This window comes from Balaenoptera physalus (assembly GCF_965194825.1).
Source record: "Balaenoptera physalus genome assembly, chromosome: 8".
NCBI lineage: Eukaryota > Metazoa > Chordata > Mammalia > Artiodactyla > Balaenopteridae > Balaenoptera > Balaenoptera physalus.
The window spans coordinates 112,804,909-112,831,195 of record NC_138887.1 but is presented as its reverse complement, the minus strand read 5'-3'; the positions used below and the strand labels follow the sequence as shown (position 1 = coordinate 112,831,195).

Here is a 26,287-nt window from a genome sequence, read left to right as displayed (position 1 = left end):
GTTATACAGGTTTGTAATAAATAACATCTCCCCAAATTTCTTGCACATAATTATTGATTTCCATTGATTTGTTAGCATCTTCTGTTGGTGTTCATTCACGTTTTTCTCTGATTTTAAGAGGTAAAAGCATAGGGGACCTGTGGGCAGGCACTGTATTTATAGGGATGGGGGGCCGATTTATTTATTTATTTTGATCCTTTCTCATTTGGGGAGCTAGAATGGAGGCACCTGTATTTTGGGGAGACTCTCATGGTGGAACCAAACACCAAAGGTTTCAAATTCTTAGCTATTAAGTTCAAAAACTTTGGTCCAGGTGTAGGCTAGAACAGATTTGGAAGAATATGTGATTGGGGAACCATTGTCCTTTCACTTCTATCTCAAGCACCACCGTGCAGACTAGAAAATGCTTTTCCAAGTTAGGGAGGAATGAGAGAGGTGGGAGGGAAGAGTTGGAGAGGGTAAGCATCTCTCTGAAAGGGGCCCTACGTCTTGGCCCGTCACTCATGGCTGCGGGGAGGTGTCAGTGGCAGAGGGGGCAGCGCAAGCTTGCTCCCGAGTCTCCCACAGCCCATCCACCCTTGGGAGAATCACTGTGTCTTCCTTGTGTTCACAAAACGGGTTTGGAAATTTGCTGAGGGAGTTAGTAGATTCCAAAGGGGTCTGGTGGTCGGTCATACCAAGGAGGCTTTGCAAGCTTGGGTTCTGATGAAGCCAGTGCAAGGACAGAGGAATATCCACCTCCTGCCCCCCCTCCAAGTCTCTGTTTGATCCCCAAATGACATATACCTCACCTCGGGGAGGATAGGAAGGAGGACTCCTAAGAAAATCTTGTAATCCTAGGGTTCAAGCCTACAGTGACTGAGAAAACACTAAAGAATAATTGGCTTCGGGAGCAGTGTCAACTCAGTGAGGGGGATAAACATGAACAAGATTTCCCTTTCAATACAGTGCTCAGCTCTGTGCTGTTGAATCTATTCCCATCCTGTTGTCGAACCCAAGTTCATGTGCCCGATGCACAGTGAGGCCAAACTGAAACAGAGTTTGGAGCAGAGAAAGGTTTATTTGTAGAGGAGGTGCCAACTCAGAAGATGGAGACCTAGACTCATCTCAAATCCAACTGGTTGGCTGGCTGGGGTGCGAGGTTTTTAAAGGCAAAAAAGGTAAAGGGGAGGGGATCTCTGTGATCTCACCTTCCTGATAAGACCTCCATTGCAGACTTCCTGGCACTGTCTTGTGACTCGGGGTGTCCTTGGTGATTGTGATCGATCTATGCGTGCCTGCAAAGCAAACTAGTAAATCATGGTTTTGTGATCCCTTAACTTCTTTCCAGGAGAGAGCAAAAGCCATGGCTGAAGCATTTTATTATTTACTCAGAGCTTCTGTGATGGTTCAGAAGCTTCATTTCTTAATTAGCCCTCCTGGTGTCATCAATTTTAAGTTCACTTGGGGCAGCTGGTTGAAGCCACAGGACATTATCTCCACAGTTTGGGGTCATAAATCAAGGCATTAGTTTAAGCTAACCATCGTGGAAAAGATTTTGTTGGGCTTGCTTTTCCTTTGTTTCTGCACTCCCTCACTTCCCTAGTTGTAACTGTTTGAATCTGCGCTTTGAAACTCAAGGAAAGGTCTAGGAGTCTAAAACCTTTTTCTACAAACAAGAAACAGGAGACATGGAAATGTTTTTGTATCCGGTGGGACCCCACAGGGTCCTGGTCGGTTTCAATCCCATAGTGGTATCTTGGGCAGGTTGCATCTTTTCTAGTCTTTTTTGCTTATTACTACTCAATCCAATTTAGTGTCATATTTGGTTTAAACCTTACCTTCTCCCTTTGTCCCAAGCACAGTTTGAGCTGAGACCCATCTGCTTGGGTTGGATGGGAGTGGGGTAGGCTCTGAGACACCGGTCTCTCCTTCCTTGTCCTCCAGGGTGCTGGTGTGGAGAGGAGGGCCGGAGGGTGTCTCATGACTTTACTGGCTGCTGTGGTGAACGTACTGTCTTGTGGGTGCTGCTTCCCCTACACCATCTGGCCCTGGTGCCTCTGGGGGCCAGGCAGCCCTGTACTGGCCGTCTCCTGAGGAGAACAAGTGAGTTGTTGAGAGGGCTTTGTGGCACTGTCCAGCACGCTGCCCATGACTCACGTCACCCTCCTCTTCTCTCCCTCCCCTCATCTTTTTTAAAGTATGACCGAGGTGGAGGGTTGCTGTTGGGAACCTGGCTGGTTACAGTAGGGCTGGCATTTCCCCATTTTGGTAAACTTTCAGGGTAAGTACGTAGCCTTAGTTCTTGGCTGCTTTCTTTAATCTGTCCTTCTTAACCCTGTCTACATACCAGAATTGCCTGAATTACCTGAAGGGCTTAAAAAAAAATCCACACCCAGGTCTCCCACCCTCAAAAATTCTGAGCCATTGTTCTGGAGAAAAGCTAAGCATTGGCATCTCCAAAGCTCCCCATTGCAAGTCTAATTTGGAGCAGGGGACGGTTAGAATGACTACAGGTAAAGGGTACTTTCCTGTGTGGTTTATAGTGTGGGCTCTAGGGTCAATTCTGGGGCAACAGGAACCAAGCCACCCAACATCTTTGTGGAAGTGACTGACTGACTTCCTGGAGGAAACTAAGAGGACAATTCTCCCACCAGGTAGAGGGATACCATATCCAGAGGTTGAATTACAGAAAATTATAATATTTTTAAAAACTGAGATTTGAGCTTGTGAAAATCACTTCTACTACATAGTGTTAGGAAAGCAAAGATATTTCTCATATCACTATGAAAAGGAGGAAAAAGAAGATAAGCCTAGAGGGTCAAATGTTCTTTATAAACTGAAAACCATTCCTATGTGCTTATTTGGCAAAGGATATGTGGACAAAAAAATATTGCTTGCCATTTTAGTAAACAAAGAGTGTTGCCTGCCATTACAGTAAACAATGAATTATGCCCACCATCAAGCCATCAGTCACTGTAGCCACCCCACTGTGTGCCCTGAGAGGAAATTCAGGATGGAGAAAAAAACTGTCTGGCCCTAGATAGTTAAGATGCTTATCAAAGGAATAATTTCAATGGGCCCAGACTTTTGCATCTTCCCATATGTAGAAAAGCACTAAAATCATTAACCTGACATGTCTGGTTTTTTGTGATTAGCAGTAATCTTTTGATGTTCAGCTACATGTTTGTTTTTTGTTTTTTCCCAACAAAAACTATATATCCTGGCTCTTCCCTTACCTCTTTGGAACAGTTCCTCAGAGCTATGTGAGAGGCTGCCTCCCAGTCTATAGTCCTCAGTAATGTCCCTGAATAAAACATAACTCTTTAGGTTGTACCTTTTTTTTTTTCTTAGTCGACAAATGTAATTAAAGAAAACAGCCTAGATGCCCTATGAAATAAACCACTGGAAGAACAAAGACCAGGGATGTGGAAGAGATGTGATCAAAACCTAATGCACTGCCAAGAGAACTGAAATGTCAACAAGGTTTGTTCTGGTTGTTCATAAAATAAGCAGTTATGTATTTAAGTGAAAAATCTGCCTGGGACATCAATGTCTTCACAGACCGCAAGTTGTAACAGAGTATCTTTTGAATGTAGCGGAAATTGTGTGTCCTGAAAAGATGGAAGCACGTGCAAATGTAAGCGTAACTGGAAAGGCTGTTGTTCAATGTCCTGGAAATATGGCTAGGAAACGAAAAGATAAATTGTGTGAAAGTTTTAAACACTGTGACATTTGCTATTACAGCTGATGAGGGTACATATTTAGTAGTACTTAGATGTAATAATTAGCTCTATTTATTCACTCTGGGTTTGAGATTTTTTAAAAAATTAATTAATTTAAAAACATTTTTATTTTTGGCTGCTTTTGGTCTTTGTTGCTGCGCGCGGACTTTCTCTAGTTGCAGCGTCCCCTGCATTGGCAGGCGGATTCTTAACCACTGCGCCACCAGGGAAGCCCCAGGGGTTTGAGAATTTTTATGATTGAAAATATTTTGGACAGCATGTCCATGACAGGCACAGTATGAGGAAGCGATTAAGAAATTCATTTTTGTAACAGAGGAAACTTTCAAACAATTTTATGTAGGTGATGTTCCTGGGATAGATGATGCTCATATTGGACTTGCCATTAAATATAAGTTTCATGTCGTAAGTTACATAAGGACACAGCTTTGACATCTACTCATTTGCATTATTCAGCAGAAATTGCTTTCTGCTGGAAGTTAAAAGTGGAATACATCATGGACGCAGAGCTCACCACCTGTAAGCTGGATCTCCTCCTAGGGTTTGGACCACAGAGTGTTTGATGAATTGGACACATAACACGGCAGTCTCCTCACGGCAGGTAGGTTGAGAGGCTTAGTCATGGCTGAGGCTATGGGGTATTACTGAACTGTTGAAACAAACTCATTCACATCATCTGAGGAAAAACAAAAATCTTTGCTTATGTTAAGCAGCAAAGATTGTTGTCACATACTTGGCCCTTTGGGTTGACAGACACTTTGAATATTTCCTACAAAGCCATTCACAGTAGTTATAAAGCATTATGGAGACAGTTATCTGGCAGAGTGTTACCTGGTCCTCTTTTCTGTGCTAGAATTAGTTTCTCGAACTGTAATTGATGGCCTGAATTCCGTGATGGATACACTGACAACTGACTTTTCAAAGTGGTTTATTGATCTCAAACTCTGAAAATAACCTCCCACTGCTCTGTGCTCCTTTATCAGTTCTTACCTAGAATGTGGAAGATGAGCCGTGGTGTCGTACAGGACGGGAAGTTTAGTACGGTGACACTAGAAAGTCAAACTCCTGCAAATACCTTCGCAATTGTGCAGAGAGCTTTTGAAAATCTTTGAAAATGCCTACGTTTTTCAACAGCTCTTTTCCAATATCAAACATCACTTCTAGTCAAGACTACCTGTCAAGGCTGAATTCTGAGTTCATATCAAACTTAAAACAAGATTTAGCAATGAAATATTGCTGCCAAAGAAAAAGTTGCAGATTTCTGGTTCCAAAATAAAAGTCAACAAATTGTGAAAGAAAATACTAGCAGTAAAATATTCCAATTTTTATCTTGGTTTTTATTTATTTATTTACGGCTGTGTTGGGTCTTCGTTGCTGTGCGCAGGCTTTCTCTAGTGGCGAGCAGGGGCTACCCTTTGTTGAGGTGCGCAGGCTTCTTCATTGTGGTGGCTTCTCTTGTTGCAGAGCACGGGCTCTAAGCGCTTGGGCTTCAGTAGTTGTGGCACGTCGGATCAGTAGTTGTGGCTCGCGGGCTCAGTAGTTGTGGCGCACGGGCTTAGTTGCTCCGCGGCACGTGGGATCTTCCCCAGCCAGGGCTCGAACCCGTGTTCCCTGCCTTGGTGGGCAGATTCTTAACCACTGCGCCACCGGGGAAACCCTTTTATCTTGATTTTTTTTTTCAACTTTGAATTTGAGATACAATTGTCAATATCACGCATGCACATATTATGTGATTTGGTTGCAGTCATAGTTCCGAAAAATACAGTTTGATTATTTTCCTGGTACTTGGTTTGTTTTTCTTACCCGGAAAATAGACCTTTATGTTCCTGGCTTCTGTAGTCCCTGGAGTTTTCAATGATCTCTTCAATTCACGTCTCGTGCAGGCAATGAATTATGTGGCTCTAAAGCTTAGCTAACAGTTTTCACCATAAGATGAAGTCTATGAATCCTTCTTGGAAAATCAAGCAATTACTTAATTCTTCCACTAGTGGGAGGGCACGCTCTTCCTTTCTAAATAGGAGCCTCAGGAAAGTCTTTGAGAACCTTTTCTATTTTAGGCGGCTGGCTAAGAGTTTTATCTACTCACTTTTAGGGAGAGCTCTGAATCTTTATACTCATGGTCAGAAATACTTCAGAAAGCTTTTATAAGAAAATTCATATTGTCTCTCCTCTTTTATTTAAATATGAGATTTTGTTGTTGTTGTGTTTTTTTGTTTGTTTTGTTTTGGCTGCACCGTGCAGCATGTGGGATCTTAGTTCCCAGACCAGGGATCAAACCTGTGCCACCTGCAATGGAAGCATGGAGTCTTAACCACTGGACCGCCAGAAAAGTCCCTATATTGTCTCTTAATAGTGTATCTTTTAATTAACATGTTGGTTAATTTTTTTTTTTTAATTTTATTTATTTATTTATTTATGGCTGCGTTGGGTCTTTGCTGCTGCTCGTGGGCTTTCACCAGTTGCATCGAGCGGGGGACTACTCTTCGTTGCGGTGCTGTGGCTTCTCTTATTGCGGAGCACAGGCTCTAGGCGTGCAGGCTTCAGTAGTTGTGGCACACGGGCTCAGTAGTTGTGGCATATGGGTTCTAGAGCGTAGGCTCAGTAGTCGTGGCACACGGGCTTAGTTGCTCTGCGGCATGTGGGATCTTCCCGGGCTAGGGCTCGAACCCATGTCCCCTGCACTGGCAGGCGGATTCTTAACCACTGCGCCACCAGGGAAGCCCAATATTTATTTTTGAAAGACATATTGCAAATAAAAACTATATTCCTTAAATAGGCTAACTTTAGATGACTACAGAGCCTGTTTCTAAAGAATTCAAAACATCAGAATACTAGAATACCAGTAAACACTGTGCTTGACCTGAGAGCTGGTTTAGTACATCGAGCTCACCATTCAGAGGTGAGTAGACATCGTTAGGAGATGAGGACGTTGCTGAATATCAAGTACTGTATCATGGATAGTCCCTTTACACTTGCCTTTGGATTTCTACTGAAGTTCTCTGCAGGCTCTCTCTTTATCAATGTGTAGTTACTTGCCTAATTACTTTCATCACACCCAGTCCAGGAAGTGGTAATGAAATCTCATTTAGGCCCATCACACAGCAATCTTTTTTGCCCTAAGTTAAATGATTTCTTGCACTCAGGAAGTATAGATACATACAGTGGCCATTTTTTTTTTCTAAAAAAAAAGTGGAGTTTCCTTTATTCATTCATTCAACAAATATTTATTAATTGCTGACTATATCCCAGACATTGGATATAAACCGTAAGTGAGACAACTTTGTCTTCGTGAAACTTAGTTTAGTTTGTGTGTGTGTTGGGGGGGAGAAAATGTAGGGGGAGAGGAGTGAGGGAGTTTGAGAAGGGCAGATGATAATTTCAGATGGTGATAAGCACCATAAAGAAAATAACGTATTGATTTTCAACAAGGGTGCCAAAACTGCTTAATGGGGGGAGAATAGTCTTTTCAAAAATGATGGAACAACTGAATATCCTCATGCAAAAGAATGAAGTTAGATTTCTATCTCATACTATGTACAAAAATTAACTCAAAATGGCTCAAATACTTAAATGTAAGAGTTAAAATTATTGAATTCTTACAGGAAAGTATAAGTGTAAATTTTTGTGATCTTGGATTACACAAAGGTTTCCTAGATATGACATGTAAAGTACAAGCAATGAAAGAAAATTTTCAAATATTGGACTGTCAAAATTTAAAGTTTCGTGCTTCAAAGGGCACCATCCAGAAAGTGAAAAGACAACCCACATAACGGGAGGAAATATTTGCAAATCATATATATGATGAGTCTAGTACCCAGAATATATAAAGAACTCTTACAGCCTCAACAATAAAAAGACAGCTCAATTAAAAAACAGGCAAAGGCAAACTGTTACATTTAGGATGGATAAACAACAAGGTCCTACTGTATAGCACAGGGAATTATATCCAGTCTCTTTACCATAATGGTGAAGAATATTAAAAATGAATGTGTAAAGCTGAGTCACTTTGTTGTGCAGCAGAGATTAGCACAATATTGTAAATCAACTGTACTTCAAAAAAAGGAAACAGGCAAAGGATTTGAAGATATTTTTTCCAAAGAAAATATACAAGTGGCCAATAAGTATGTGAAAAAAGCACTCAGCCCTATTAGTCATTAGGGAAATGCAAGTCAAAACCACAATGAGCTACCATTTCACATCCATTCGGATGGCAAAAATAAAAGACAATTACAAGTGTTGGCAAGGATGTGGAGAAATTGGAACCCTCATACATTGCTGGTGTGAATGTAAAATGGTGCAACCACTTTGCAAAACAGTTCAACAGTCCTTCAAAAAGTTAAACATCGAGTTACCATATGATCCAGAAATTATACTCCTAGGTAGGACAAGACAATTGAAAACATATGTCCACACAAAAACTTGAATGTGAACGTACATAACAGCATTATTCATGATAGTGAAGAAGAGAAAACAACCCAAATGTCTGAGAAATTTTGAAAAAGGTGGTATATCCTTTCAAAGAAATATTATTCAGCCATGAAAAAGGAATGAAGTACAGATATATACTACAACAGGGATAAACCCTGAAAGCATTATGCTAAGTAAAAGAAGCCAGAAACAAAAGGCTGATTCCATTCATATGAAATGCCCAGCATAGGCCAATTCATAGAGATAGAAAGTAGATTGGTGATTGACAGGAACTAGAGAGGGGAAATGGGGAATAACTGCTAAAGAAACAGGGTTTCTTATTGGGGTAATGAAAATGTTCCAGAATTAGATAGCAGTGATTGGTTGCACAAATCTTGTAAATATACTAAAACCCACTGAATTATACACTTAAAAGAGTGAATTTTATGGCATGCGGTTACATCTCAATTAAAAAAAGAAAGAAAAAGGGTGAGAGGATGGAAAGTGGGCATAGGGTGGTAAGTGGGTTATTTTAAACACTGGTCAGGGAGAGTTTTGATGGAAAGGTCATGTTTGAGTAGAATATTTGCTGAATTCATGAATGACTGGATGAAGCACACAGGCCCCGCCATGCTCCCTATACTCTTTTCTTTCGTTTGTGTGTGTCCTTTCTCTGATACATACAATATTAGAGTGTGTCTACCCATTCCAATTCTACAAATTTGTGTGAAAGACACATTCAGGAAATGAAAATCATCGTCATTTCATGGAAATGTTTGCTTACAATGCTTCCCTGCAGAATTAGTTAACAGGAAAATCTCTAAACTCTAACAATGCCTTAATTGTCTTAAGGAAGGTGTGTAACAGGATATTAAATGAGGCTCTTGAGTGTTTTCTAAACCATTCAAGTGGAATACAATTGGTGATAAGTGGCCACATAATCTGGAGAGAATTCTTAATTCATCTCTGTTGGAGGACGGAGGGAATTAAAAGTGCCCACCAACTGAGAAGTTATCTTTTTTTTTTTTTTTAACATCTTTATTGGAGTATAATTGCTTTACAATAGTGTGTTAGTTTCTGCTTTATAACAAAGTGAATCAGCTATACATATACATATATCCGCATATCTCCTCCCTCTTGAGACCGAAAAACAAGGCAGGCAGCTCCATAAAATCAGTGGATCAGTTTCTTATAGGGTGACTTACTCACAGTGTGTGATCAGTAGACCACAATCCAGAAGCATTAGAAGCTGCACTCTACAACCCTGCGGGGCCACTGGGACAATTTTATAGTTAACCTATAAGAGGGTATGGGGGTACGTGCTTGGAAAGAAACAGGATGTACATTCCTAAGTCAAGATTTATGAATGGGTAACTAGTCTTTGGGAGTTGGGAACACATCAGCGAAGTTCTTCATTGTTGGGGGACTAACAGAGCATAAAGGCCACTTGGTCTTAATGATGATTAAAAAATGTCTGTTAACTACAAAGCCCTTGATGACAGGGAAGTGATATGCCACACAGCCCTGGGTAGGGTCAGCGTAAGGGCTGGAGGAACTGTATGGAACCGAGATGGTGTCAGTTATGACAAGAGCCATACAATCTCCCACCTCTAACCTACAAAAGAGAGGATCCTTCAGTAGGGGCTGCATGAATTGGGGATGTTTGGTGAGCCAAGAAGGGTCATTACCCTCCCCTCAGGCACAGGTGGTAGAAGTGAATCAATCTCAAGTTATTTTGAAAGGACCCTCTTGGAGGGGGGCTGTCTGTTGGACAGGAGAGAGATTTCTAAGAAGCCAAAGAGTTCATTGCTTGCTTTAGATCAGGATTTTTCAGCCTTGACACTACTGACGTTTTGGACCTAATAATTGCTGTAGGAGTCTGTCCTGTGCATTGTTGGATGGTCAGCTGTATCTCTGGCCTCCACCCACTAGAAATCACTGCCCCCCTGCCCCTGCACCAGTTAATGTAATTTAAAATGTTTCCAGACTTTATCAAATACCCCCTGGGGGTGGGGGGCAAACATTGCCCCTGGTTGAGAAGCAGTGCTTTCGAGAAAGGTACGTGTTGTGTTGTACCCTGAAGGCCTACAAGGCCTGTGCGCATGCCCAGCTTTAAGACCGAAGAAAGAGCCCGGAGTCAGCAACAGAGACATCAGTGGTTTAATGGATGGAGGATCTTACATGTTGGAGGCAAGGTCCTGGAGCCACACCCCACCGTGTGCGGTGGGCCGCAGGCAGGACAAGGTGGCAGTCGTCCCTCCGGGGTGGGGGTGGTAGAGGTAGGGGGGTGGCCATGGAGGGGGAGAGATTGCTAGTTAAGACGGAATTGATGTCAGGTTGGCTCATTGGTTACCAGGGAAACTAGCAGAGGGGCAAGGTCAGTCCTGTGAGTAGGTGTAGGTGAAGCAGGCGCTGGTCGAGTAGGGGATGTACAGAGAACAGCAGAACAGCCCCCTTGAGCAGCCTGGCCATACAGTACATGCCAAGATTCCCACTGTGGGAGTCTGGAAAGTTCTCCATGAGTCAGCATATTAGTTTCTCATTGCCGCTCTGATAGATTACCAAAAACTTGTGGTTTAAAACAATGCACATTTCATGATCTCATAGCTTTGGAGGTCAGAAGTCTAACATGGGTCTCAGGGGGCTAAGATCAGGGTGCTAGCAGGCTTGTGTTTCTTCTGGGAGCTCAAGTGGAGAATTTCTGTCCTTGAACTTTCCAACTCTTTGAGGCTGCCCTCCTTCCTCGGCTCCCAGCTCCCGGCCAGCAATGATATCACCTAACCTCTGCTTCCACCATCACACCTCCTTCTCGGACTCTGACCCTCCTGCCTCCCTGTTATAAAGACACTTGGGATTACATTGGGCCCACCTGGATAATCCAGGCCAATCCTTCCCATCTGAAGGTCCTAAACTTCATCACATCCACAAAGTCCCTTGTTCAATGGAAGGTAATGTATTCACAGGTTTCACAGATTAGAATGTGGACAGCTTTGGGGAAGGTATTTTCTGCCAACGACAGTCAGTATTTGGGCATGGAGTAGCCAGATTGCACCAGCACTAGTTAAGTAATATTCTATGCTTTCTCCAGTCCTCCGTTGGTATCTGCAGGTGATTGCTTTCAGGATCCTCGTGCGCCGCCTGCCCCACGCCTCCAGGATATCTGCAGATTCCCAAGTCCTTATACAAAATGGCAGAGTAATACAATGTAAATACTTTGTAAATAGTTCCTGGGTGCCCAGCAAATTCAAGTTTTAGTTTTTGGAACTTTCTGGAAATTTTTTCCCCGAATATTTTCCATCTGTAGTTGCTTGAATCTGCGGATAAGGAACCTGGGGATACCGAGGGCGGACTCAACTTCCTTCTTCCCTGGCTCCTCCCAGGAATGGGAGGTGGCTGAGCTAGCGGGAAACGAGGTTGATGAAGAGATCTCGCGCAGCTCTTCCCCCGTCCCGGGGGCGGAGCGGCTGTGTGGCTCAGGCCTAGCTGGAGGCAGGACGGACTTTAAATTAAGTGGAAGATAATGGTTTTGATTACAATAGAACTGAATTTTTCTTTTCTTTTTTTTAACTGAAGGTTATGCTGTTTTAATTCCTGACTTGTCTGGAAAGCCACGGGCTCTACCTGGAAGGTTGCTCGAGGCTGGAAAAAGACCTTTTAGGCTGTAAAACCAAAGGCAATGATGAGGTGAGAGAAAATCGCTTTTCAGGGTCCCTTGCAGAATCCGGCTCGTTGAATAAACCTGGTACAAGATGATTTTGGGGGAGAGGGGATTTCAAAATTCTACTGATTCACCCCATGAACTTAAAAGACCCTCTTCCTAGAAGGGGAGAGGCGGCTGAGTGCTGAGCCGTCTGCACCCGGAGGCCGAGCAGTGGGGAGGCCTCCGGAAGCCCGTGGTTTTCCCTATTTTCTCAGGAACACCGGATGATTTTTCTCTTACCTAGACATCTGTGGGAGGAGGTAGAGGAAGGGAAGAAGAGAAAAGAGTGGGAAAAGGCTGGAAGGACCCGGACTGAATTACTGGCACTCACATAGGGAAAAAGAAGTAGACGGTCTTTCCAGTCTGTGCTGGCAGGAAAAGCCAGGGCATATGGCTCCACAGGAAGGGGTGCAGCTCACACCTCTGCAGCTCCGAATCCAACCAACATGCTTCCCAACGTGTAAATGTATGGCTGCCCAAACGCAGAAACCATCACCAGAAAACTTCCGTGGGCTTCTTGAGGACACCAAGGAGATAGCGAAACCCCAGTTTGTCCCCTTGTGGCTGGACAAGCCTGCTTCCTTCACTCCTGGGACCTGCAACACAGTGGACCAGGCCATAGACGAAGACTAAAAACTGTGAGTGACTATCATTATTAAAACCAAAGTTACCTATTGTTTTTTATTATATGGGATGTGTTTATATATAATTATAATGACTATTTGAAGCATTCAAAAATGACAAATATATTCTATTCACAGTTCTTTCTGAAAGAGAGAGGTAATGATTTGGGGTGAGATGGCTTTGTTTTTGTTGTTGTTTTGGAGATTATGGAGCACCAAAAATGGCTGCCGGTTTCATGCACGAAACGAGGTGCAGGTTTGTCTGTTTGAATGGAGTGGAATAGTCACGATAGAGTGCAGCAGGTAATGAGGATAACGCAATAAGATAAACAAATGTTGTGTGCCTTCCACATCAGTATAGGGCCTGGGGAAATGCGAAGCAGGAGAAGTGGGCCCAGACCTCGTCAGAGCTCCAGGTCCGGAGAGAAGAAACACGCTCAAAAGTGATGTGGGGAGAGGCAGGGAGCAGTTAAGCAGAATACACCTTTCTTTAGGTTCTAAATAGGAATGAACTTTTTTTTTTAAATCAGTGTTTGTTTTTTAATGTATTTATTTTTTATATTTGGTTGCGTTGGTTCTTCGTTGCTGCGTGCGGGCTTTCTCTAGTTGCAGCAAGCGGGGGCTACTCTTCGTTGCGGTGTCCGGGCTTCTCATTGTGGTGGCTTCTCTTGTTGAGGAGCACGGGCTCTAGATGCGTGGGCCTCGGTAGCTGTGGCACGTGGGCTCAGTAGTTGTGGCTCACGGGCTTAGTTGCTCCGCGGCATGTGGGATCTTCCCGGACCAGGGCTCGAACCCGTGGTCCCTGCCTTGGCAGGCGGATTCTTAACCACTGTGCCACCAGGGAAGCCCAGGAATGAACTGTTAAAGCTTTACTCCAGGTGCTTGGCAGATATTGGAAGCAGGACGTTTTTTATGTATCTACCCCTGTGAGCGCACGCTGCTTTCATGCCCACAATTCTACTCAGGATGGGCAATGAAAAAAACCTGGATTTTTTCTTTCTTCTCAGGTGGGTGGGCAGAAATATCCAGCCGGAGCTGGATTCTGTCTCGCTGCATGTATTTCTAGCTATCTACCTGGGAACAGGTGCTTCTTACTTTTAAATTGCACGTTGGAAAGTCTTATTTTCTAAATTAAGGAGATTGTGCCTGGCCACACGTTAGGATCTTGGTAAGTAATTTGTTGAAGGAAGGAGAGTAGGGAGGAAAGAGGGAGGGAAGGAAGGAAGAAGGCAAGAAATAAGACTTGCCTTAGGTGTGTGCTGGGTGTGTTGTCACACGACTTTGCTTCAGGAGGTGGCCCAGGAGATGATGGAAGAGCTAAGCTCTGGGAAGCGCACTCCAAGGCTTAGGGCTGTGACTAGAGGAAGCAGGGGGGTTACTCTGGGGCCAGATTTTCAAGGTTTGTGGTGGGAGGAGTAGAACCGTCCTTATCCTGTGACTGCGGGTAAGAAATGTTACCATGAAGGTGGGATGAGTTACCAGTGAGCTCGGGGACCCTTGTAACTCGATTCTCCCTGAAGAGCTGCTTAATTGCCTTTCTCTGGGTGCATAAATCAGTAAAATCCAAGCAGCCCTGTGCTTTCTTCATTTACTGCCCTGCTTTAAGATCACTCTCTTCTCTCCCTGGAGCCTCATTCTCCCCCATCTGTCTTCATGTTTGATGCTGTTAGTCCTGTGCTCTGCACTTGCGTGTGTGTGTTTTTTTTTTTTTTTTTTTTCTTTAAATGGGGCGGGGGGTTGTTATCTACATTCTGTGGTCGCAGAGGAGATTGCTGTTGCTCTGGCTTCACACACATCTTTTGTGCTGTACTGTGACCTCCAAAATTTGTCTGTTCCAAGGTGGCTGGAACTCGGCTGGGTGCAAACAAGCTGTTGAGAATATTAAATGTGAAGAGTCTAGGTGTAGAGTCGGTGTTGATCGGTATTTGTGGATTTGGGAAATTCTTACACGCTTATTGTTTACTATTTGCCTGTCTTTATTCTCAATGCTGTCTTCATTTGTTGTCCAGTCAAGACCCCACGTCTATGATCCCCGTGATTGGAGAGCATTGTTTTCTGTTTGGACAAGTGTAAGCCACTACATTTCTGAACAGGAGTGGCCTGATCTGGGCCATCCCTGAAGAAGGCGATGCTTCCTGCTCTATTTGACTGGGGGTCAGGTAGAGAGTCCAAGTTGGAGCATTGGGAGGTGATTAGAAGAGAAATGAAGGAATAAAGTAAGATATATACCTTTCTTCTCCTTTTCTTTTTTTTTTAAAAAGGGATAGGATTTATTTATTTATTTTTAATAAATTCATTTATTTATTTTTGGCTGCATTGGGTCTTCGTTGCTGTGTGTGGGCTCCTCATTGTGGTGGCTTCTCTTGTTGCGGAGCACGGGCTTCAGTAGTTGTGGCACGTGGGCTCAGTAGTTGTGGCACATGGGCTTAGTTGCTCCGCGGCATGTGGGATCTTCCCGGACCAAGGCGCGAACCCATGTCTCCTGTGTTGGCAGGTGGATTCTTAACCACTGCACCACCAGGGAAGCCCTCTTCTCCTTTTCCTTTCCCACATATCTTGAGAAATACAAGGGTTCAGCAGAAAATGGGAACTCGAGGAGATACTGGGGCAGAGACAGGAGTGCTCCACGATTATGGCCTGGAAGTCCCTGCATTTCCTGCCCCCCTTACAGGTAGGTGGGGCTGTGTCATTTGTTCTGGCCCTGAGTGGAAGGAGATTTGTGACACCCTTACCAATGCACAGAAGTGCAGGGCAGCAGCTCACAAGCTCCCTTCTCTTGCTAAGGTGACCCCTGGGCCTCGTTTGAGGTGGTGGAACATTAGGTCCAAGCAGCCTGAATGCCTGAGATGGAGAACAGCTGCACTTGGAGGGCGCGGGCATGTAGAAGGCTTTGAAGGAGCAAGAAATAAATGTTACTGAACCAAAGCTGTGTTCGTTCGCCCACGCGCAGTAAAGCCAATCTACTGACACTGGATTGTGGTGAAGGAAAGTACAGTGTTTGTTGAAGGGCGCCAAGCAGGATGGATTTCAGCGAAGTATTTGTAAAGGCAAGGTTTTGGGGGTGGGGTGCATCCCAGGGTATGTGGTCAGCTTGTGCACAATTCTGATTTGTTGATGGTGAGGTAACAGGGTGGTGTCACAGGGGTTAGCAGTATCAATCCTTAGGTGCCAGTAGGTCTGGGGGCTACATGCTCATGGTCATCAAGTAGTTAATTTCTTCCATTTGGTGGGGGTTTTAGCATCTGTGAAACAACTCAGGAAATGTGCGTCAGATACTGTTATCTGGGTACTTTAGAGAGGAGCTAAAGCAGAGAATATGGAGGCAGGGTCCGTCCGGAAGGGCCCGATAAAGTCCTCCTGCTCTGTTACAAATACGTGTTTTCTTCAGCCACTGACACTTAAAAATTTTTTTTTATTTTTATTTTTTAAATTACATCAAATGAATTTCATGGATGTAATTTTCCAGTTTAAAAACATTTATGTAGCACTTTATAATTTATAGAGCATTTTTTCCATAGATATTATTTCCTTTAAAGCTCACAATGCTCTTCAGGTAATTTTTCTTTAACTTTTTATTTTTTTGGCTGTGTTGGGTCTTCATTGCTGCTTGTGGGCTTTCTCTAGTTGTGGCTCATGGGCTCTAGAGCACAGGCTCAGTATATGTGGCGCACGGGCTTAGTTGCTCCGTGGCATGTGGGATCTTCCTGGACCAGGGATCAAACCTGTGTCCCCTGCACTGGGGATTCTTAACCACTGTGCTACCAGGGAAGTCCCTCTTTTAACTCTGATTTTGACTTAATTTCAGACTTTTAGACAAGTCGCAAGAAGAGCAGAAAGGATTCTTGCATATCCTTCATCCAGATGATTGAAATGTTACCATTACTGCATTACTTGATTCTATTTTTTTATATATAAATTTATTTATTTATTTATATTTTTGGCTGCATTGGGTCTTTGTTGCTGTGCGCGGGTAAACGGCGAGCTGGGGCTACTCTTCGTTGAGGTGCCTGGGCTTCTCATTGGGTGGCTTTTCTTGCTGCAGAGCATGGGCTCTAGGCACCTGGGCTTCAGTAGCTGTGGCATGCAGGCTCAGTAGTTGTGGCTCGCAGGCTCAGTAGTTGTGGCTTGCAGGCTCAGTAGTTGTGGCTCGCGGGCTATAGAGTGCAGGCTCAGTAGTTGTGGCGCATGGGTTTAGTTGCTCCGCGGCATGTGGGATCTTCCCGGAGCAGGGCTCGAACCCGTGCCCCTGCATTGGCGGGGGAATTCTTAACCACTGTGCCACCAGGGAAGCCTGCATTACTTGATTCTTGTCTTTCTCTCTAAATATGTGTACAGTTGTCCCTTGGTATCTGCAGGGGATTGATTCCAATCACCCCCCCATTCCCCTGTGGATACCAAAATCTGAGGATGCTCAAGTACCTTTTATAAAATGATGTAGTATGTGCATACAACCTTCCACATCCTCCCTTGTATGTTAAATCATCTCTAGATTACTTATAATACCTAAGTAAATGCTTTGTAATTAGTTGATAGTTGCCAGGAGCTGGCAAATTCAAGTTTTGCTTTTTGGAACATTCTGGAATTATTTTTTCCTTTTTCAATATTTTTCATCTGTGGTTGGTTGAATTCAAGACTGTGGAACCCACGGATACAAAACGCCAACTGTATACATATTACTTTTTTTCTGAACTGTGTGAGAGGAAGCTGCAGATGTGATGCCCCTTCACCCCTAAAGACATCAGTGTGTTCCCTAGAAACAAGGACAGTAGGACCATGGGTTCTGCAGCCTGTTCTAGACTAAAACAGACAAATTTTGTGGAATTCCTAAGTGGGGAAGGTTTAGTACAAGTTGAAGCTGCAGACCAGAGGTCAGCCCATTAGGGAAAGCCAGGTCAGAATTTGGAAGCATAGAATCTTAAAGAAAACAGGTTTTTAATTTTTTAACTGATATCTTATGATATGGTATGGTATTTAGGGGGCCAGATAAAGAGTTAATGGGATTACTGCATTCAGGTGTGTGGATAGAAGTGATTTCAGGAAAATCTGTTTCCTAAGGAAGATAAAACTGGACTTTGTTTCTTTTCTTTTTTTTTTTAACATCTTTATTGGAGTATAATTGCTTTACAATGTTGTGTTAGTTTCTGCTGTATAACAAAGTGAATCAGCTCTACGTATACATATATCCCCATATCCCCTCCCTCTTGCGTCTCCCTCCCACCCTCCCTATCCCACCCCTCTAGGTGGTCACGAAGCAGGAGCTGATCTCCCTGTGCTATGCAGCTGCACTAGCTATCAGTTTTACATTTAGTAGTGTATATATGTCGGTGCTACTCTCTCACTTCGTCCCAGCCATCTTGAAGGTCCCCCCTGGACTTTGTTTCTACTTTGTGCCATGGTGGGCTACTATTATCACAGTTTATTGACACGTTTTCAGTAAAATCACTTCTGTGTATTCCAGGCCTGAAAATGTGTCCCTGGCAACGATGACATTCTTTAAAAGGATGTAGTTAATGAAAGTATAGGAAGGTGTCTTGGGGGTGGGGGGGTGGAAGGGAGGGCTAACAGTTGCAAATGACACCCATTGAACTAAAGGAACATTGTCGATACAGTTCAAAGTCAGGCTAGGGTTAGACACTGAGGAATGTGCTGCCCGCTTCTCTTCTGACAGTGACTTGGGCTCATTCATCCCTATTTCCAGAGCTGTGTCCTTTTCACTCCTTCTTCCAAATCCACCTCCACATGAGCTTTCAATCTGTGCCTGGGTTCTGGTTTGAAGGAGCCACTGATTTATTTGCAGACATCCGGGATCTGGCGTGCAGATGCAAATGGCAGTTTTCTCTAGAAGTGTTGGTGGCAATTGGATCCTTTTCTGATTTGCATTCTCAAGGCCTGCAGGTTCTCAGAAAACCACATCTTACAGGCAGTCTGGTGAGGGTTATTTTTAATCTCAGATATAAATGCCAGTCCATAATAGTTCTTAAAACGGAAAGAGCCTTCACTTGCAAGGCAGAGGATAGTTAGAGACAGAGTATAGCAAAAATCTGCATCCAAAAAGGAGATGGGAGAAAGGACTTTGGGGATATAGAGGGCTTGGGGTTCCAGAGTGAGATATGGGACGACACAAATTTAGAAGCCATTGGCTTTTTGAGGCTCTTATTGAATAGTGAGAACAGAGGGGTTTGCTCAGGGAGAGAGAAAAAAAGTGCAGTATGGATCTACCTTGGGCTCTTCAAGCATCTGAAGTTCTCTTTCAAAGTCAGTCTCGTTATAATTCAGCCCCATTTCTGATATCGGCAGTGCCTTCCGAGAGTCCGTCACGTCTCTTCCCACCACTTCTCAGCCTCTTGTCCCTTGCCTCTCACTGGTCCTGAGCCCTGCCTGGAGACGACTTCACTCCAAATTCTGGTCCAGCGGTGGGAATTGGTTTCTGTGCAGATGTATGCACTGCGAGGAAGTTTTGAAATCCCAGATGAGATAAGGTAGGGATGGATTTTAAAATGTGCAAATCGAATGTGTGAAAAAGCAGCTTACATTTTAAAGTAATTGGTTTAATATTCGAGTAACCCCCCACCCCCCATCCACCTGGTGGGTGAAAACATAATTCTGGGAAAACTCACTCACTGCATGTTACACTCATCCCACTCAAGATAGTCTCTCGTGCTTTGCACCTGGCTGCTAGTTAAAGGCAGAAGGTGGTCTCCAAGCCAAATAACTATCCAGTCACCAGCCCATCTTTCCCATCTGCAGAGTTACTACCTGCAACCCTCTTTCCTCTCGCTGTGACCCCTGTGTCCAGTATGTCACCTTTTCTTCTCTCTTAAACTGCCCCTTCTCTTGCTTATTCTCCTGGCACTAGTAGCTCAATCTTTCTGTTCAGCTAGGTTTGTTGTACAGAATCCCATTACTTGATGGCTGGAAGAGTGTCTCCATGGTGAGATAGGCACAAGACTTCAGGGAATCGGCCACCATGCCTTCTTATATACTTGGCGGGCAAGTTAAGAGTTGGCTGGGATGGCCTACATTCTACTTTTATCTTTTCTCTGTTTGTTCTTAGCTCCTATGAAAAAAATTCCCAAGATAATGGTGAGGGACATGCACATTGCTGTGTAGAGTACATGCTAAGAGGTCCCATATGGATGTTTTTCTTTATTTTAAGAAAAACAACACTTAACTAACAACTTACTGATAAAACCCCTCATCTCTAGCCCAACAATCAGCTTTCATGAATTTAAGCTTTCTGGACATTTTCTATGAAACTACTGAGAAAACGGAATTGGGAGCTGCCACTGTTTCCAACTTAAAGGATTGATAAACTGTCCAAAGAGGGGAGTCACAAAATGGAATTAACAGGGCTTCCCTGGCGCCGTGGTTAAGAATCCACCTGCCAATGCAGGGGACACGGGTTCGAGCCCTGGTCCGGGAAGATCCCACATGCCGTGGAGCAACTAAGCCCCTGCGCCACAACTACTGAGCATGCACTCTAGAGCCCATGAGCCACACCTACTGAGCCCGCGTGCCACACCTACTGAGCCCGCGTGCCACACCTACTGAGCCTGCGCTCTAGAGCCCGTGCTCTGCAACAGGAGAAGCCACTGCAATGAGAAGCCCGCGCACCGCAATGAAGCCCCCGCTCACCGCAACTAGAGAAAGCCCGCATTGCAGCAACGAAGACCCAAAGCAGCCAAAAATAAATAAATAAATAAAATAAATAAAAAATAAAATGGAATTAACAGGTCTGTTAAGAGGTGAGAAAAACCCTGACATAAAACAAAAACAAGATCAGCCTGTTATCAATGGAGTTAATGTTCCAGTTCAAAAATTTCTTTAGAAATTTCCTGTAGAAAACCAGTTTGGGGGCATTTTTATGATCCACAATTAAGATTTGGGCCATACAAGATGGTCCGTGATAAAACATTGTAGGCATCAAAGATTAAGCTGCTGAAATATGCTTAGAGGTTCTTGCATAATAAAAAAGTTTGTAGAAGGCTTCTGATTTTAAATGTTAGACCAAACAGATGCATTTGCCTCCCCTTTCTTTTTTTTAAAATTTATTTATTTATTTATTTATTTTTGGCTGTGTTGGGTCTTTGTTTCTGTGCGAGGGCTTTCTCCAGTTGCGGCAAGTGGGGGCCACTCTTCATCGCGGCGCGCGGGCCTCTCACTATCGCGGCCTCTCTTGTTGCGGAGCACAGGCTCCAGACGCGCAGGCTCAGTAGTTGTGGCTCACGGGCCTAGTTGCTCTGCGGCATGTGGTATCTTCCCAGACCAGGGCTTGAACCCGTGTCCCCTGCATTGGCAGGCGGATTCTCAACCACTGCACCACCAGGGAAGCCCTGCCTCCCCTTTCTTTTGAGACTCCATTGGCAGAAAAATCATAATGATGAAGAGAGAGGCGTGGGGATGGCCAACAGCAGACTAGAGAATTCATCCCATTTCTCGGATGTGAACCATCAATGAAAACGTATCATAGGCAAAGTGGAGTAGAGGATGCTCAGAATAGGCACGTGGTTGGCCTCTGGGAACGTGGTAGCTCATCAGCTTGCCACATCCAGGACCCTGGATTTAGGGTTCCTAGCTTTGGAGAGTGAGAGTGAGGCATGGTGCAAAACCAGAGGTATCATTAAAACTTTGTGTGCCAGATAGCTGCTTCAGCGATCCCTTCCAACTTTTCCCCACCACTGCACACAGAACCACTGGCAGCCCCCATATTGACAATTCATTTCTAGAGAAATTGAATACATTTCCCAGGAAGAACTAGGGCTTCTAGTGCTGGTGTGTGCACATAGATTAGATTCCTTCTTATTGTGACATTTTAGATTTCCAGGCTAATGTCAGATTCCTCACTCTCATACCTACAAGAAAAGCCACTTGTCAGAAGCCAATCCTGGTGAACCGAATGGATGACCCAGTTACAAAGCAGAGCTCTCCATCAACCGTTGTATTCAGCAGACTGTCCTACTGGGGAATAACACTTACTTATGCAATACAGCCTTTCATTTTCCCTCATGAATTAGTAATCAAGGATTATCAGAAATAGCAAAATCCATAGCTTGCAAGAGAAAGCCAAGATAAACTTTCAGAGTAAATGACCCCTGAAGAAATAAAGATCAAAGGACACTTAAAAATTCAAACTTATATCCTCAGAGAAGACAGAGAAGATATTGTATCCATAAAATAAGAAAAGGATGCTATTAAAAATAAAAAGAAGAAGCTTTTAGAAATTAAAAATATGATTTAAAATTACATTCAGTTAATATATGACTTCAGTAAAAATAAGATGAAGTCAAAGTAATTTCTCTGAATGCAGAGCAAAAATCAGTGATAAAAATGAGAACAGAAAGGATAAGAGACACAGATGTTTAATCCAGGAGGTCTAGAATCTGACTGAATGGAATTTCAGGGAGCAAGATTAGAGAAAATGGAGAGGAAGCAATTATTTTTTAAAAACAGAAGAAAATTTCTTAGTGCTGATGAAAGACATGGTCTTTTGATTGATAAGCCCTGAATTAGTCCTACGTAAGTTTCATCAACTGGAACATTTTGAGACTCCCTAAGCCATGATCATTCTCCCCTCTTTCTCATTATAAGTACCCTGGTTTTCTTAAGAGTAAAAGCACACACAATGAAAAATAATTTCTTCTGCAGATTTCCTTGCAGGGGTGTCCATATACCCAGTTTTGCATGTAATGTAGAGGTGATACCTCAAGTGTGTCACAGCCATCCTTGTGGCCATGAACAGGAGGTTCAGAAACGTGATAATCGTGGATTGCATAAGAAGCTAGAAGGATCCAAGCTCTTTAATAACTTCCTGGAGCATTTTCTCCAGCCTCTAGACTTTAAATTACATTAAAAATATTAGGCATTATATGGTTACTGTAATTACATCCAGATGTAGTGTAATGCTGTGAGTCACTAAGGACAAAAAGAAGATCCTGAAACCTAGAGAAAGAAAATACAAAAACCAACAAAGGACAAAGGTACATGTTGCATTCTGATTTCTAATTAGTAACAATGAATGCTCAAAGATAATGAAATTTCTTCTAAGTACTTAAGGGAAATAATTTTAGACCTAGAATTAACCAAACTACCTTTCAAGAGTGAGGATAAGAAACAAACAACAAGCAAACAAACCCCAAAACCTTTCCAAACATTCAAGGACTGAGAGAATTTACTTTTTTATGGTAACCTTTCTGAACAAGTGACTTGAGGATATATTCTAATAAGAAAGGTAGGAAATAATAAGAGTAAAAACAGTAAAATAGTGGCTACCAGGAGATTGGGGGTTGGGGGGATTGAACAGATGTTGTTTAAGGGTACAAACTTATAAAGGGTAGTAAATAAATCCTAGAGAGCTAATGCACAGTATAGTGAATATAGACAACAGTACTGTATCATAATCATTAATCTTGCAAAGAGACTAGAACTTAATGATTCCAACCACTAAAAAAGGGATAATTCTGTAACATGATAGAGGTGCTAATTATCACTACAATAGCAATCATATTACAATATATAAATGTATTACGTTAACAGGTACATCTTAACTTTACACAATATGTCAAATATATTTCAATTAAAAAAAAGAGTAAGACATGAGATCTAGGAAACAGTTGATGGATATAACCAAGACATTCAGTGAAGGAATTTCCAGTGGGACATTCAGTGAAGGAATTTCCAGTAATGATAAATATGAGTTAGGGTTAGGAGCTATTTGTCAAGAATGGAATAAGAGGATGAAGGGCTTTGAGAAAGCTGCTTCTGGAAAAAAAAAAAGTGGATTACATCTAACTGATAGTAACATGGTCAAAAATCTGAATTCCTTTGAGGAAATGGTAAAGTATATACTTATCTTTTTTTGGGGTGTGTATGATCTAAACAACATAAAGGAAGACAATTGAGCAGAATTACAAACCCAAACTAAACTTTGCCTGCTGTTGAGTCAATGATGAAGTGTAAGAAAATAAAATGCATTTGATTTTTATGTTGGAAACCATCTCCTTTTATCTGGGTCTATTGACTGTGTCACTGAACTTAACGGAAAGCTCTTTTTGGTCCCAAGTCCAATAATACTTTTAATAACAACATTAGGAATGCTGCTTATTGGTTTTCCACATTTAAAATAAATTCATAGATAAAGCATAGAAGACTGAACTATAGTTACAGAACAGCATATTACAATGTAAAAGGAGCATGTTGCTTTCAGAAGTTAGAAAGGAGAAAATGGGAGAAGTCATTGGAAGTCAAGGGGAGCTAATATAGTCTTTTTGTATCATGTGGAGTTGATAGTCATTAACTATAAATAGTAGAACAAGAAATTGAAACTTAAAATGATCATTCAGTAATTTTGAGGCAACAAGAATAAGGAATACAAGTAGTAATATAACTTAAAATTTGGGAGGAGGACGGGGGGAATTTGAGGGCAATGGAAGTGACATTTCAGTCCTCATCTTTTACGGTGATGAGTCAATGGATATTGTTTACAGATGGATAAAGCAATGTATGTGTATGTGTACATGTATTGGGTACATGCACTTGGACCTCTGAAAGTAACCACCCCAAAACTAAAGCCAGAAATCAACAAAAACATAGCTTCTGGGGAGTGGAAATTGAGGTGAGGAGGGAGACTGATGGTTTTCACAAAACACCTTTTCAGCATTTGATTTTTTTTTTGGACCAAAGCTGGTATTACTTTGATAATAATAATTTTTAAAAAGTGAAACAACTTTAATTTCATTTCTGTAATTTTTTGGGGGGAGATTTATAAATGAGGAACATTATTATGTTTTTGTAAGTATTGGTAATCTCATTTAAAAAAAGCCATACCTGAGAATTTGAGTTATGAGGCTTTGAACAGCTTTCTGGCAATCAGGCTATTTCACAAGAAAGTAAAACCTCACAATAGTACCAGAAAACAGTGACAAACAATTGTGACATGTGACATGTACTTCCCCAGTTATCTATTAGTTGCTTTGGGGAGCTGCCTGATGAAGAATCTAATTGTTTCCATAAATATTTTCTCACAGGTGATGGCTTTTTTTTTTTTTTGGCCGCGCTGTGAGGCATGTGGGATCTTAGTTCCCCGGCCAGAGATGGAACCCGTGCCCCCTGCAGTGGAAGCCCAGAGTCTTAACCACTGGACTGCCAGGGAATTCCCTCACCTATTTCCAGCTGCCCATAGCTCTGTTTTGATATTTATTGACTTAATGTCTTCATTAAGACATTAAGAATGATGAGATGGGAAAAGGTGTTGACAAAATTGGCCTACCAGTTTTCTCGGCGTCCAGTATGTATTTCAAAATCCGTTTGCTAAGGTGAAAAAAAACCGTGCCATCATTTTGGATATCAAGTACTTAAAAAAAATAACAGAATCTTTAGGAGGGATTAAATCACAAATAAAGATGACATGTTTCACACCTGAAACAGTCATGTTCCTTCCTGGACAGCTTTCATGGTGTCAACAAAAAGTCGTGTTACGTGTTGGTAGCTTTAAGGACAGTACATGTGAGGAATGCTGTCTAGTGCAGCTAAGTCTTCGGCCCAGTGAGGCCTCCCCACAAGGTGTCCATGTTTATCCATTGTACTATAGACTGGTTATGAAATGGGGGAGGGCAGTTCACTCTTTTTTGTCTCAGGACGGTGGCCCTTTCCACTCCAGATCATGAGCAATGACTCCGTCTAAAGTCCAGACCTGCTCTGAGTAGATTCAAGTGATCTATAGGATCTCCTTCACGCTTGGGAGTTTCAAGGTCTTTATTGATTTTGCTCTTTGCCTTTATTTTTCCCTTCTTACAAGTCCATGGACGTTGAAGTTCAGAAAATGGGACCCTTAGGACAAGCTTCTGCTTCTTCCTGACGAGAAAAAGAAATAGTGCTTCTATTTCAGAAGGAATTTAACCTCATTCTTTGCAGATAGGAAAAGAAGGAGGAATAAGTTTTATTTGGTGAATTTATTATAGATTAAGTGGTGGAGATTGGTGATACAACATTAGTTGCTACCCTTATATGGCTTTATTAAAAAAATAACGAAATGGCCATCTTGTATCATTCATTTACCATGTATAAATTATCTTAATTATTGTTCTGGACTCCCTTGTGAGATCAGCATTATTATCCCTCTCATTTTTAGATGATGAAGTTAAAATTTGGAAAGTTTAGTTGTTTGCTCAGGGATAAACAGGTTATTCTTACCATTCCTTGCACTTCCCACGCTTGTGGTTATTTTGTTGTCATTGTTGCTGCTATTGTTGTTAAATAATTCAGTTTTTTAAAAGATTCAACCCAGTTTTCTTCTCTGAGCCCTCTCTTAATTACTGGTTCTTCAGATTTTGTTTTCAGTTGATTTTTAGTCTAGTTTTTTACATCTCTTTCTGGCCTTCTCAAGTTGAGTGTAGGTTACCCTTGCTCTAGTGCTGAGTAAAAGAAATTCTTTCATTAAAAAAGTCAGCAGATGATATAGGGGATGCTCCTTTATCACTAATGTACTAGAACTTAGAGAGGCGGCTTTCTAGGGCTTGTCATACCAATAGTGATGGTAAATTAGAAACAATCTTTTTGTGTATAGAAAATAAAGGACTCAACTAGAGAGATGTTTTACATTTTAGATTTATACGTGTTGACTGAAAAAAATGCACAACCTAAAAGTTGAGAGTTATGTTTTATTCGGCAGACAAAACCGAGGCCTTAAGCCCGGGACATAGCATCTCAGATAACTCTAAGAGACTGCTCCGAAGAGGTAAGGGGGGTGGGGGGTGGGGGGAAGCCAGGATATAGGAGTTTTTGCAACAAAGACCAGGTAGTCGGAACATCAAAAGATTACTATCAATTAAAGCAAACCA

General features: G+C 42.5%; 1 long non-coding RNA gene across 3 annotated transcripts in view; it reads left to right on the top strand.

Moving 5' to 3' along the window:
* LOC309666127 overlaps positions 1–26,287 on the top strand; it is a 581,994-nt gene that overhangs the window by 22,001 nt on the left and 533,706 nt on the right. Inside the window, exons 4-7 of one of the 3 annotated variants that reach the window (XR_014266920.1) lie at positions 3,334–3,465; positions 4,179–4,323; positions 11,703–12,467; positions 14,462–17,948. This is a non-coding gene — a long non-coding RNA (uncharacterized lncRNA). Of the gene's footprint in view, positions 1–3,333; positions 3,466–4,178; positions 4,324–11,702; positions 14,171–14,461; positions 17,949–26,287 lie in introns of those variants that run through there. The other 2 variants (XR_014266921.1, XR_014266919.1) reach the window with 2 other exon arrangements.